This window comes from Octodon degus, unplaced genomic scaffold, assembly GCF_000260255.1.
Source record: "Octodon degus isolate 3935 unplaced genomic scaffold, OctDeg1.0 scaffold00003, whole genome shotgun sequence".
Lineage (NCBI taxonomy): Eukaryota > Metazoa > Chordata > Mammalia > Rodentia > Octodontidae > Octodon > Octodon degus.
In genome coordinates this window covers 2470946-2484623 of record NW_004524579.1, presented here as the reverse complement: position 1 = coordinate 2484623, position 13678 = coordinate 2470946, and positions in this window count along the sequence as shown.

Genomic DNA, 13678 nt, shown 5'->3' with positions numbered 1-13678 from the left:
TACAGTGCTGCCTTCTGCTGATCCACTGAAAGGAGCAGTTAATGTCTATTTTGTCCTTCTCTGTTTTAATTTTTTATAACTTTTTTACCAATTTTTCACACTCACACCTGCTAATCTAAACAATTTATTTGAAGACAACATTATGCAATATAATAATCATTGTCCAATTCCTATTATACTGTTCAGTGAAATTCTGTATGTTTTCATCTTTTTCTTTACTGCTTTGCATTCTGCTTAAGAAAAAAAAAACTCAAAAAATTAAACCTAAAAGAAAAAGAGAAACTGAAAAAAATCAAGTAATGACTGATGTTGCCAAGGCCATATGGAAAAAGAAAAAAAAAACACTTCTACAGTGCTGGTGGGGATGTAAACTAATAATACTACCATTATGGCACTCAGTATGGAGATTTTTAGAAATTCCAATTGACCCAGGTATTGATCTGACATGGTATCAACCACTGAAAATCACTGGGAAAGTTCCTTTTTCCTGAAAGGAAAATATTTAATAGAAGTTATAAGGAAATGAGAAAAGGATGCTTAATAAAATGGAACAAGAACTAGATGTAGTCAGTGATTAATGGCATCAAGCTATTCCACATATTTTTTCACCATATGAAAGTCGAAGACTTAGTGACGAGATGACCTGGATTCAAATTCTAGTTCCAAACTTTTATTTGTGATCATGAGCAACTGACTAATTTTTTAAATGTTAGTCTCTTTATTCAAAATTTTACAAGTTTAATTTGAGGATTGAACATACTAACACATGCAAAGCATTGATCACACACCTGATGTTATATATACATTAAAGATTGGTTTCTATCATTGTTTTGCCTACTTTTGTGTTGAGAAATAGAGTCCTCTTCTTTTCTTGATAGTGTTGGAAACAGGTACTGTGCAATATTTACTTATTTTCTTAGCACTTCGAACCTCAAAACTTGCTTGAGTTAGAACAGTATTGGGCCAGCCAAATAGCTCAGAGGATTAACACACCTGCTTAGGCAGACATAGGGGCTGGGAGTTGATCCCCAGGCCTGCGGTGCTGGCCCTGCCCCCAGGGTGCACTGAGACAGGGATTGAGACTGGGCGTGGTGGCACATGCCTGTAATTCCAGCACTTGGGAAGTTGTAAACAGGAGGATCACTACTAGTCAAATCTACACAGTGGGACTCTGGAGACGCTGTAGACTCTGTCCTAAAATACAGTATTAGGACTGGCTGGAGAGCTTGCATACTGGCATAAGTACCTGCCTGACAAGCACAAGGGCCCAAGTTTGATCCCTGCTAGTATGTGCTGTGCCAACCCCAGAACCCTGGGCACACTGTGCCAGCCCCAGAACCAGGCATGGTGGTGCACACCTGTAATCTCAGCCCTGGGGAGGCTGAGACAGGAGAATCACTATGAGTCTGAACTGCATAACAAGACCCTATATCAAAATAATTAAATTTTTTTTAAAAAAAAACAGTATTAGAACAGATTGGGTTCAGCACTATGATATACTAGAATTTTAGAAAACATTCTCATCCTTCTTTTACACAATGCTTCAGTAAATGCCTGGGACATATTGGGGGTTAGTGAATATTTAATGAGAAACTACATGAATAAAAGATATGATTAGAATCTAGATATCTTTATTGTTATCGCAGATTCTAAATTAGGGTAGATTATCTTAATCACTACATGAAGATATTTTTCTTAGTTTTATTCTCAAATTGTTATCTCAGCGTTTTAGATGTACCCGGAATGTATGAGAGGTCTGAAAATACAGTTGCAAAGTACGGCCCCCCAAATTTTCATTCTCTAGTGAGGCCAATGTGAAGGTATTTTTCAACATGAAGGGTCCATGCATAAAGCAGGATTATGTACGACATTTCCAGATAATCCCCAAATTATTGCTTCAATTTTTGTCACATATATACTGTTATTATAAATTCCACTTGGGGGTGTAATAACATGTTTAATTAGGATTGATGCTATTTTCTGACTAATCCTTATCCACAGTAACATAGAAAAATATTACAATAAATAGCATCTGTCTAGGTATTTTAGAAGAGTTAGACTCTATCTTGAAATGCTTTGTACCATAACTGGTATCTATAGCAAATATGGTTTGAAACTTTTTTTTCCTGTTAAAAAATAGGCTTCTTTTTTTTCTATTGAGAAATTCATGTCCTATCCCCAGGCTGCTGTTTCTGTGCTTCAGTCCTATTTTATTTTCTGAGCTAAAAGAAAAGAGGAAGGGAAGGTAGAGTCAGAGAGCTGGCTGGTGATGCTGCGCCTTCCTGAGTGATTGGACACAGCTAATTTGAACCTCATTGTTCTTTGGGCCCCACGCTGAACAATTCAATCCTTTTGAACTTGCCCTGAAATCACCTCATCAACAAGATGAGCAGTTTAGCACAAAAATTCTACTCCTGGTAGGTTTAGTTAAGGCTCAAATCAAACCTCTTTTTATTTCCTGAGAAATCCTAATGAGGCTCTTGGACATAAAAGCAATCCATCTTTTGCTTTCTCCAGCACGATGTAGCTCTCGGGGTCTTCTCCCAACCAAGTTTCAATAGGCAGGGAAAAAAATACCCATATTGCCTCAGATGAATAAGAACTTCTGAGAATAGCTACCATGCACCTGACAAAAGAAATTATGTCACAGAAGTATCGTTCCTTTGACCCATTTTGAGCCACTTTGCACCTTGTAAATAATAGTTGTTTATCACCTCATTGGCAGTCACAGACAAAGCTTCGCCACATTAGCTAATATCACTGAGAGCAATCTCTAATTTCCATGCCTCACAGTTGGTATTGCCCAGAAGCAGCAAACAACATGTGCCAGAAAAATATTATTTATTTAGTAGGGTTTCTAGAACCCATCATGGTAATCCTTCACACAAAAATGAAACCCCCCAATAACATAAATCATCTACAGGTTGTGACAACAACAACAACTTGAACAATTGCTCTTACTTCTGAAATAACAGTTTCCTTATTATTGGAATAGACTTCCAATGGGGGGGAAGAAAAAAGCAGAATTCCATTTCTAACCTTGATGCCTACTTATTGTGAAAATGCTCTCCAACTGCTAAGTCCTTATAGTTTCAAACCACATAGCAAATGTGGACCAATTGTGCTGCAGCCTAGCACAGCCATTTGTTGCCATCCAAAAGCAAAAGGCATTTTTAAAAATTGATCCTATAGAGAAATAAAGGAAATACCATAAGCTGAATGTTAGCTAAATGATTCATTTTCCTCCAATTTTAGATTATTTTCTCCCCAACGGAATCTGATAATTTTCAGCTATGAATATTACATGTCTTCTCCAGTTAATTATTTATGTTTATGAAATATGGCACTCACTGTGCCCTTCTAGGATTCCAAGTTGACCACGGTTCTCAGCTTTTGAAGAGAAAGAGAGATTAGACACCATAGAAGGTTTTACTTGGTGGAAAATATTCCAAGAGGGTTTTCTGTTGTTGTTGTTAATTAAACATCTCTCAAGCCATTTTTGCTTTAAAGCAATTCAGTGTGTCAGTAACATTCCTGATCTCTGAATGTCGCTTCGCATGGTTAAAAAAAGTCTTTGAATCTCTCACCAGAGATTACCAATGATGTTGCAAATTTCCAGACCATACCACAGCTACTCATCAGCTTGCAATGAATGATTCAAGGTTACAAAAATTCAAAGCATAAGAATCCTTTTTCAGTATTACAATATTTTCAATCAGAAGCTGATTACCAGAAATGCTTTAATTCCAGTAGGAACAGTCTTCCCCAAATCTTTACCTAACATTAAAGACAAGAAATTCTAGTTTTTCACTTAATCAGAGAAAGAAATTCAAGCTGAATGAATTCAGAAGTCTACCTTTTCATGATTTCTCTTACTATCACATTTATTAGCAAGTAACCAGATTTATTTGGGGAAACTTTAATGTCTAGTTTTTTAATAGAATACAGTAAAGAGCAAAATAGTTAAAAATAGAATACAATAAAGAGTAAAGCGGTTAAAAACAGGTTTCAATAAAGAGATATGAGAGGGGGCGAACTCGAGTCAGGGGTATTCCATTCACTGTAAGCTAAATTTCTAGATCTTGTAAGAATTATTGGGCCGGCCTGATAGCTCAGCAAACTAAAGCACCTGCTTAGGCAGAGCACAGAGGCCTTGGGTTCCATCCCCGGGGGCCAGCGGTGCCTGCCCCACCCCCGAGGCATGCTGAGACAGTGATTGAGACTGTGCGCGGTGGCACCAGCCTGTAATCCCAACACTTGGAAAGTTGTAAACAGAAGCGTCACTACAAGTCCAATCTACATAGTGAGACCCTGTAGACCCCATAGACCCTGCCATAGATACAGGAAAAAGAAAAGAAAATGAAAGAGAGAGAGAGAGAGAGAGAGAGAGAGAGAGAGAGAGAGAGAGATTGTCATGGGTAGCTAACTTGGGTAAACTTTTTAAGAAAAAAAAAGAATAAAAATTAGTTTGTATTGTTTAGAATGAAGAAAAGGCACAATAAAATGTAATTTTTTGAAAATTGATTACCATGATCAAAAAAGCACCTTTTACTCATTAATTACCTGATACAAATGTGCATTTTTGCTTCTTACAGTTTTTGGCTACCTGCTCTTTGATCACCTTTTACAGAATAATACTTTGTTATTAGATTTAGTTTTTCCTCTCATATGAGTAATTGCATTTATTTTTTATTATCAATTATTTAGAAATGTTTCTTTCAGCTTCAAATTTGTTTTGGTAATTTGATGTAATTTTATGATCATTATCAAATTTGGTATGATTAGTTCATATACATGATGTATGATTTGGAAGAATATCCCACAAACTTCTGAGCATGTGCTCAGCGTAAAATACGTTTTTCTCTTTTTATGATTTTTTTCTCTGTTACCAGAAATGTGCTGTAGAATATTGTCATTAGAAGATAGAATTACTACAGAAAACTATTCTGACACTAGTACAATTATCACAGCCTTCCTTACAGACAAAGAGACCATTACCTACTACATATATCCCAAAAAAGCCAATGCCAATGAAACTATGCCTCTGGTTTCTTTTTTATTTTAATATTCACATTAGGGTATCAGCCCAAGTCCTCGCATGTGCTGAATACACCCACCACCACTGAGCTATACACTCAGCCCTCAACTCAAGTTCTATTTAGTAAGATTCCATAACGTTTGTAGTACCTTTGAGGAAATGTCATGTCATTGAAAGTTCCTGAATCAAAATTTTATTGACACTGTGGAAAGCAATGATTCTATGATTATTTTCTAGAAAGGAAGGGAAAACATGTTAATTTCAAAATATACACTTTACTATAAGCATGGATTTCTCAAGCAAAAATATAGAGGATGTTACTGAATTCTGTACTTGAAATCAAATCAGTTCTGCATCAATAATAAAAGTGAAAGACATTTAAATCATGCTGGGTTATCATAATTAAGGAACAGATGATTGCATTACTATTTTAGTATCTGCTGTGTAATTTCTTTAATCCACTTATGTGGTGGCTAGATTATCTCAACATTATCCTTAGGAGGAAGGCTCTGAGAAGCAGAGCAGGGAAGAAACGATCGCTGTTTGGAAGCAGTGAACATAATGTTTTGCTCTTTACAGTCTGTTTCTCAGGTGAAGGGTCGTTTTGAGGGAGACATTTCTTGAAGGATTCCTACCAATTTTTTTAAAAATTTGGTTCCTTGTACTCTAGATGGAGCACTCTGCCTTCTGGTTCTACCTTTTGTTTCAAAACTGAATTGCCTTCCTAGATAATTTGGGAGAGGAAGGTTTCTTTCAAAAGGCTTTATGGGTCATCTTTCAAAATTAATGAAGAGATTTTTAAGTACTGAATACAAAACGGATTTCCTACCCCAGCCGCCATATTTGCATGTTTTAATGATTGCATTACGAAAGTCCTTAGGGCTTTGTGACTTCTGGTGAATATGACACAAAGAATGAACCCGTGATTCAGTTGCCCCTTATTTTAAGTGGTCCAAGAACATTTCTTAAGTATGATTTTAATAAACACAACTCACAAAAGAGATTGAAGTTAGTAAGACCTGCCATCGTTAGACCACTGACTGTATGTGTTTGTGCCAGTTGTGATGTCCACATCAGTTCTAAACTTCAAGTCAAGACTGAATGCTTCAGGAGCCATGATTTTCCATGGTTCTGCAGCGTTTTCTTCCATTCTTTATTCTAAATAATATTTAAGTGTCCTGTGAATTCCCTACGATGTGATAATATGATTTTGTGTTTCTAGGAATATTAAATAAAAGAAAAATCAAAGCACGTGTATCTTAACATTTTTCATTTGCATGACAACTAACATTATAAAAGATATAGCTGTGTAAATGCAAAACTGAAAAGGCAGTATGTAATTAATGACCTGTTTTACTGGCAAAAATAAAAGACCTACAAAGATTGCCATAGATAAAGCAACCTAAGGTTCATAGAGCTTAAAAATAATTATTAATGCTCAGACTAAATTTTATAGATTTTTCCATTTTTTGTACTGAAAGAATGATTTATTCCTTAAATATAAAAGTGAGACGGAAACTTAGCGTGGTGCATTTCTTTTGTGATTCAGGGAATAGGCCAGCTTCACAAGCAGTAAATTATAGTGGTAAGGACTGGGATTTATTCAACTCAGCTATATAAAAACACAGCAACGCCCTTTTGCAAACGAGACTCAAATGCAGCAAAATAGCCATAATCACTGTGTCCTGCTCTCTAACGTAAAATAGCCATGAGATTGCAAAGTGAAGCTTCTGTGTCCAACTTTGAAACAAGTCAAGTTCACCCTAAGTCTTTTCTAAAGTGCTATGAATGCATCGCTTTCTTCTAAGGTTATATTTTGACTGAAGCCAACTTAAAAAAAAAACCAAAACAATATTTCTAAGCAAATTGCTCAATACTGGAAAAACTAGATGCCTTGTCTGACCCTTAAAGTGCTGAAGCTCACTGTCTCTGCCCCCTTCAACAGCCCGGCAAGCACAGTCACATCAGACAGGCTCAGGCTTTGAGCTGTCTGCTTGCTTACCTGTGTCTCCTGTTCTACAGAGGATCACAGGCAGATAATGTATTCTACTTATTCTGTTTCACTCATGCAAGCCTATAGAAGACATGCATTAAGTACTGACTGGATGGATGGATAAAGGACAGATGGATCAATAAAAGTAAAATCATTCAGAGACAGTCTAGGTTTTAGAACAAGTAATATTTGTCTTCAATAGATGTAGCTGCACATATATTTAAACAGTGATGACTCCCAAAGTCCTTTAAAGACTGCCCATAAATAAATAAGAAATTCCCTAAGCTTCTGGTGCCTGAAATAATCACTTTGAGGGAAGTATAATCGCTTAGAGGAAAAGTTAGAAAATAATAGTTTTAAATTCTACTGCCAATAACCATAAGCACCTGGCATGTTGAGGGTCTGGCCCACCATGGTTCATACGTATTTATTTCTTCCAAGTTTTATGATCATGGATAAGCTGATACAACAGAAATGTCCTGTATCTTTTTAAGGCCACTGAGTTTCTCAGTCCATGTTCTGTTAGTGTAGCAGAATAGCTGCGAATGAGTGATTCAAAAGATGGAGATTTACTTCTTCTGTTTCGGGAGGATGAGAAGATCAAGACTGAGGAGCGCAGGTGGTGAGGGAATTTGTACTGTGTCCTCCGTGGCAGAAGGCAGAACCAGACAGTGAGAGAGAGCAGGGAAGGCGGCTGGTCTCAGCCTCTCACCAGGACCTCCACCCCCCAGTAACCAGTCTGCTCCTGCAGTTAAGGGCAGGATCTTCATGAGCAAGCCACCTCTCTAAGGCCCTGCCCATCAACTCAGTAGCTTTTGAAGTTAAGTTTCCAGCATGCAAATACTAGGAGATACGTTGGAACTGTCACACCGAGGAAGTGGAAGTGCTTAGGGCTTGGATTTCGAAGAAACTTCGTGCATGCAGTCTTGAGACCATATTCTGTCCTGTAGGTACAAGAGACAAAATGGGAAATATCAAAGTTATCCCACTAAGTTATTTTTTGATTATGAGACTGAATTGCTAATGCTGAAATGAAATTATTTTCCAAAAGGAAACAGAACACATTCATTTTAGTTAGTTCCATTAAGTGATAAATACAATTATTGAAATTCCATGATGCCTTTTGATCGTGATATAGAAAAAAGACTTGCTCGGATTTATAGATTACAATCACTGTCTCTGAAGGATATCGTAGACTAAAGATGACCAGTATGTCCCAACTTTGTTCCCGTACAACAACTTCCTATAGATGAATGTTGGAGCTAACCTAGGCCGCAAGCATGGATCACAGCCAGCCAGGAAATCACAGCAATCTCAGCACTTTCCCTCAAAATAAAAGCAACAACAGGCTCCTCATACAGGCTGTCCCCCAGTAGCATCACTGGGATGCATCTCTAGTGTCGCAGTCTTAAATACAGGCTGTCCCTCAAATAACCTAAGAAACTCAAAATATGTGTAACAGAGGAAGACAATCCCTGGCTTCTGTAAGTTTAGAGAAGGTGAAAAGAAGAAGATTTACATAAGTATCTTGCGATGCACAAGTGAAAACGGAAAACATATTTCCTGGATTAGGTAGCTACCTCGGCTTAATATCCCTGTGCTGCTATGCTACAATGCTTTAGAGTACATGATTCATTCCTTGCACTTCTGAGGCAAAGATGTGTCCTGAACCAGCGGATCAGTCAATGAAGGTCACCTGGGGGAGGAGCGGGGAATTGAAGAGGGACAAAGGACAGGAGATGCGAGAAATGAGGACAAGTCAAAATTCTGATCAAGTCCTGTTTATTCAGAGGAGGTGCTGGGTATATATAGGGAGAGTAGGAATGAGGAAGTCTCGGCTCTTGGGGTCAACAGGTATCTAGGCAATGGGGGAAGGTGCAAACCCTAGAGCATAGCACGTGATTCACGGGGAATGGGCAAGGTGAGAAGGACCATAAACTTAACGCAGCAGGGGAATAGAAGGGATACCGGTTAATGGCCTCCCACAAAGATGTACAAGAACAAAGGACATAAGCTACTTGTCTGATGATGTCTTGTTCCAACAATGGTCTTATAACATGATGGCATCCTTATATGGAGAAAGTAAGTTGAGCACAAAGTGAAGATCATGTCACACCTCTATTAAATGGCATTTATCCAATAGGCAGGGTGAAGCTCATCATTTCATCACACCCGAGAGGATCCACTTCTTCATAAACTCAGACAATCAAATTTCTGTGTATAAATTTTGTAGGACAGATTCAGACCAGAGCACATCTCAAATGTAAAGACTTGAAAATGTTTTTTAGTTAAAATTAAACACGCCTGCACAGTTAAATGTCTTATCCATGTCAGATAGCATTATGACAACTACTTTGATAAAATATTTAGGCTAAGCCTATGTTTTTCGTAAGAATTATATTCTTAAAAGATAGTACCTTTAGGGCTGGCCAAAAAGCTCAGCGGATCAAAGAACCTGCAAGCAGGCACCGGGCCAGGGGTTCGATCCTCAGGACTGCTGTGCCAGCCTCTCCCCAGGGCACGCTGAGATGGCGAGTGAGACTGAGCCTGGTAGTGCGTGCCTGTAATCTCAGCTCTTGGGAGGTTGTAAACAGGAGAAACACTGCAAATCTGATCTAGTAGTGAGACCCTGAACGTCCTGTAGACCCTTCTCTAAAATAGAGAAAAAACTAAAAAACAAAAGATAATACCTTTAGTACATGATATTGGAAAACAAAATAAAAACAAGACTTAAAAAAAAAAAAAAGCAGAACAGAAATCACAGTACTGTTTGACATATCCTGCAATGTTTTTTGGAATTCAGCTTCTTAGCTGAAGTTTAAGGGACAAAACAATGTAACTGTTTATTTTGCAAAGTCCTGATTTTTGTATTTCCACTTCAAATGGACAAAGGTCCAATATTTTCTCTAGTGAACACCAGGAATGAAAATACTTTTGATAACTTCAGAGGCACTAAAAGAATTCTAGTTTCACAAAAGATATTTTTGAGAAGAAAGAAAGAATATTGAAGAATCTTGAAAGATCCTTTCCTTTTTACCACTACACCAAAATAATAGATTTCTGAAATATTAGCATGTGAAGGGTAATCTCTGAGACCTTTCACCACCTCCTAAAATGAAGAAAGGTTGCATACATTTTTTTCTTGCTGCTATGAATACTAAGAAGCCCTGGGAATCCTTGTAGCAGTCCTGGAATAATTATGAAATAGCTGATTAAGTTCAAAGTTAGTATGGAAATCTGTTCCTTTAAAAGTCTTTTATAGTCTGTCTCTGGAGAGAGATAATTCTATCAAATGTGAATTAATCCATAGATAATGGCAAGATTATTATTGCCCACCATTATGTGCCTGTGTATGGGAAATGAATATTCCATAGATACTCAGATTTCACATAAAAAAATAAACTCAGGGCCAGATTACAGAAGGGATTAATTGTAAACAGTACGACTTATGACAGCCACCCCAAGAAAGGAATCAATCACCTTCAGACACATAACTTGACCTAGCAGTAATAGCCTAACCACAGAGAATTCTTCAGAGAATAGGTTTTCTAAAGGCAAGTCACAAAATGACCCCTTCATAGATCCAATAAAACATTTAAAAAATTACTCTATCTTGTATCATTATAAAGTATAATCAGGTCCCCACATTATTATCACTATTGAAGCCTACAGTAGAATTGATTGTTCTCTATTTCAAGTCAAAAATAGGCCCGTTATGAAGAAACCTAAATTAAAGAAATCCAAAAAGTCTCCATGTTGAATAGTTAAGTACATTATTACTCTCTGGGATGTGAGCAATTATTACTTGTATTTTTTGATTAAGCCTCGTGTCCCTTCTTTCATCTTGGAGTCAATATAAGTGTCACACACACAATTAAAACTGCACAGATTAATTGGCATTTTATGCACATTGGGAAATTGTACATTTTTCAAAAACTGTATAAAAATGATAATATAATATGTTTGAAATTCAAGAGTAACTGAGGCACTGGTATTGATACATTATTCTTTGAATTGTGCTAAAATATACATAAACCTGAGATTCACCAACAGTACCCATATTAAATGCATAACTCACTAGCATTAAATACACTCAGTGTGTTGCAAAATATCCCTGCAGCAGTTTTCCACTAATGCACAACATACTCTTCTCTCATGCTGGTCCCTGAGAGTCATCATTGAACTTTCTATCTTTACGAATTTTACTGCCATGTGTACTTCACATAGGTGACATAGTGCAGTATATTTCATATTTGAAACTGACTTATGTCACTTAGGATGATGGTCTCCAATGTCACCCATAGTTTACAACACATCATAAATGTTCTTCCTCTTTAACATTGACTAGTATCCCAAGCTCCATCTACATGCTGCATCTTGTTTATTCACCCATCAGTGGACACTGGGTTGATCCCAGCAGCTTTGGAACATTATTGGGAGTAATGTGGCTAGATTCTGCTTGCAGTTCTTTTGAATATATATCTCTATCTACCCATCAATTATATATATATATATATATATATATATATATATATATATATCAATTATATAGAATTCAAGGAACTAAAATATTATCTTACACAGTGAACGTACCATCTGAATGCACCATTTGTACAGTGAATGCCCCATTGATAACAGGAATGAATAAGTTCCAAGGTCTCTATATCCCCATAAACACCTGTTATATTTTTACATGAGATTTTTAAGTCAAGAAATTCCTCATTATGATTTTTCAGTCCCCCAGTATGATCTTTGTGGTATACATATTGGGGAAAAATTCTGAGCTTTTTTTCTTTCCACAGAAGAAAGCTGTTATAGTCATAAGTAAGAAAAATAATATTTTTCTAATAATGTGTGTAAAAAGCAAGACCCATAATTCTTTCCCCAGAATTATCTAATGTGATACTTTTCATGAAGTGTTTGCCTTGAAAATAATCTTTTAAATGAATGAGGTATAATGTTTTGGCTTCTGTAGAGTTTTGAGATTTCAAGTATATTTCAGGATCCCTAAGGGCCAGAGCTTGACACTTTTAGATTGTTATTCTAATCTCTGCATAACGCATCTTAACCCATTTGGCGGTTGCATGGAGCAAGCAAATAATCCATGTACAGTACAAAGAGCCGCCCACTACACATTTAATAAATTTTAGGCATGATTATGTTTTTTTTGGTTTTTTTTTTTTTTTTTTTTTGTGGAACCGGGGATTGAACTCAGGCCGTTGCGCTTGGTGTTTATCATCATTTCAATATTGTAAAAATCAATAAGCAAAGTTATTAAATGCCTAATAGTGTCTTTAATCCTTGCCCTAAGGATTTATAAATCCAGTTTGCTATGAAAGAAATATGAGCACAAGAAATGTAAATTAATAACGCGGAGTGGAATCAGCATCCCTCCTGCTGATACTGCCTTCTTTCTGATTTTGTATAATTTCTTTTCATATTTCCCCGTTTCCTTTCACCATGCCCAATCCATGTTCTCTCAGCTGTGACTTTGCCTCCTCTCACCTCGTGTCATGAAGATGAGCACAGCCTGGGGGTCTCCCTTTGATGCCATTTGTTGACCCTGGTGAGCAAGGAGCTGTCGCTGACAGTTCCACAACAAACCTAAAGCTCTGGTGCCTGTTGCAATCGCTGTGGTTACTTCTGCTGCTTCCTGTAGTAGTACCCTTCACTTCTTTCTTTTCTGAAAAAACTAAACCACGAGATCTTTGTGATAAAAACCATTCATGATATGGATTAAGCTTTTCAAACTTTATCAATGTTTACATTTTTGTTTATATATTTTTGAGTTATTCATCTTTATCTTTCCTAGTCGTGCTCTACTAATAAAGTTAAGCTGCATCTAGTTGTCCTGAAAGCATACACCATTCTTTTGCTATATTTTGAATTTAATTTTCTCTAAAGTGTACTCTCCTTCATCTTCATGTGTTAAATTCCTAAGATCCACTTAACTCCACTAAGGTTATATTTAAACACAAGATTCCTCCACACTGACCAGAAGGAATGTATCTCACTACTGTCATACACTTGAATCTGGTCCCAGTCAGCATCATGCTTCCAAGTCCCAGTTCTTGCTTTCTTATTTAAAAAATGAGAATGGAGGTCACTATTTTATATCACTGAATTATTGTAAACTATTTATCCTGTATCCATTGCAGGCTCTCTGTTGATCCAGTTGCATAGGAATTGCAAAGGAATCATCCAGTCCTGTATTCCACAAGAGCTCCCTGGTGTATGAATTGTTCTGGTCAAACTCTTCTATCTCTGACCTCAATTAGCAATGTTTGTTAGATGAATAACCACAGCAGAAACTGAAAATAGGCTCTCTGAAAATGACTTCAAACAAACAAGACCTCAGGGTGAGATTACTCTACCTACTAATTCTTTTAAACTAACAAATAACAGAAAATTCATATGCTTGATGAATAGTTAGTATTTAAATATTTTTGGATGCATCAACCTACCGAATGAAACCAGCAAAACCAGCTAATAGAAATATATCAGTTTTACTCAAATAAGAAAACAAACCTAAAATTTTAAATTTAAGTTCATTTTACTTTGTACATTATTATCACGAAGAATGTTAATGATTATAATTTACTTTCATTTAAACCATACACAACAAAGTTGGGTGTGTATCACATGTC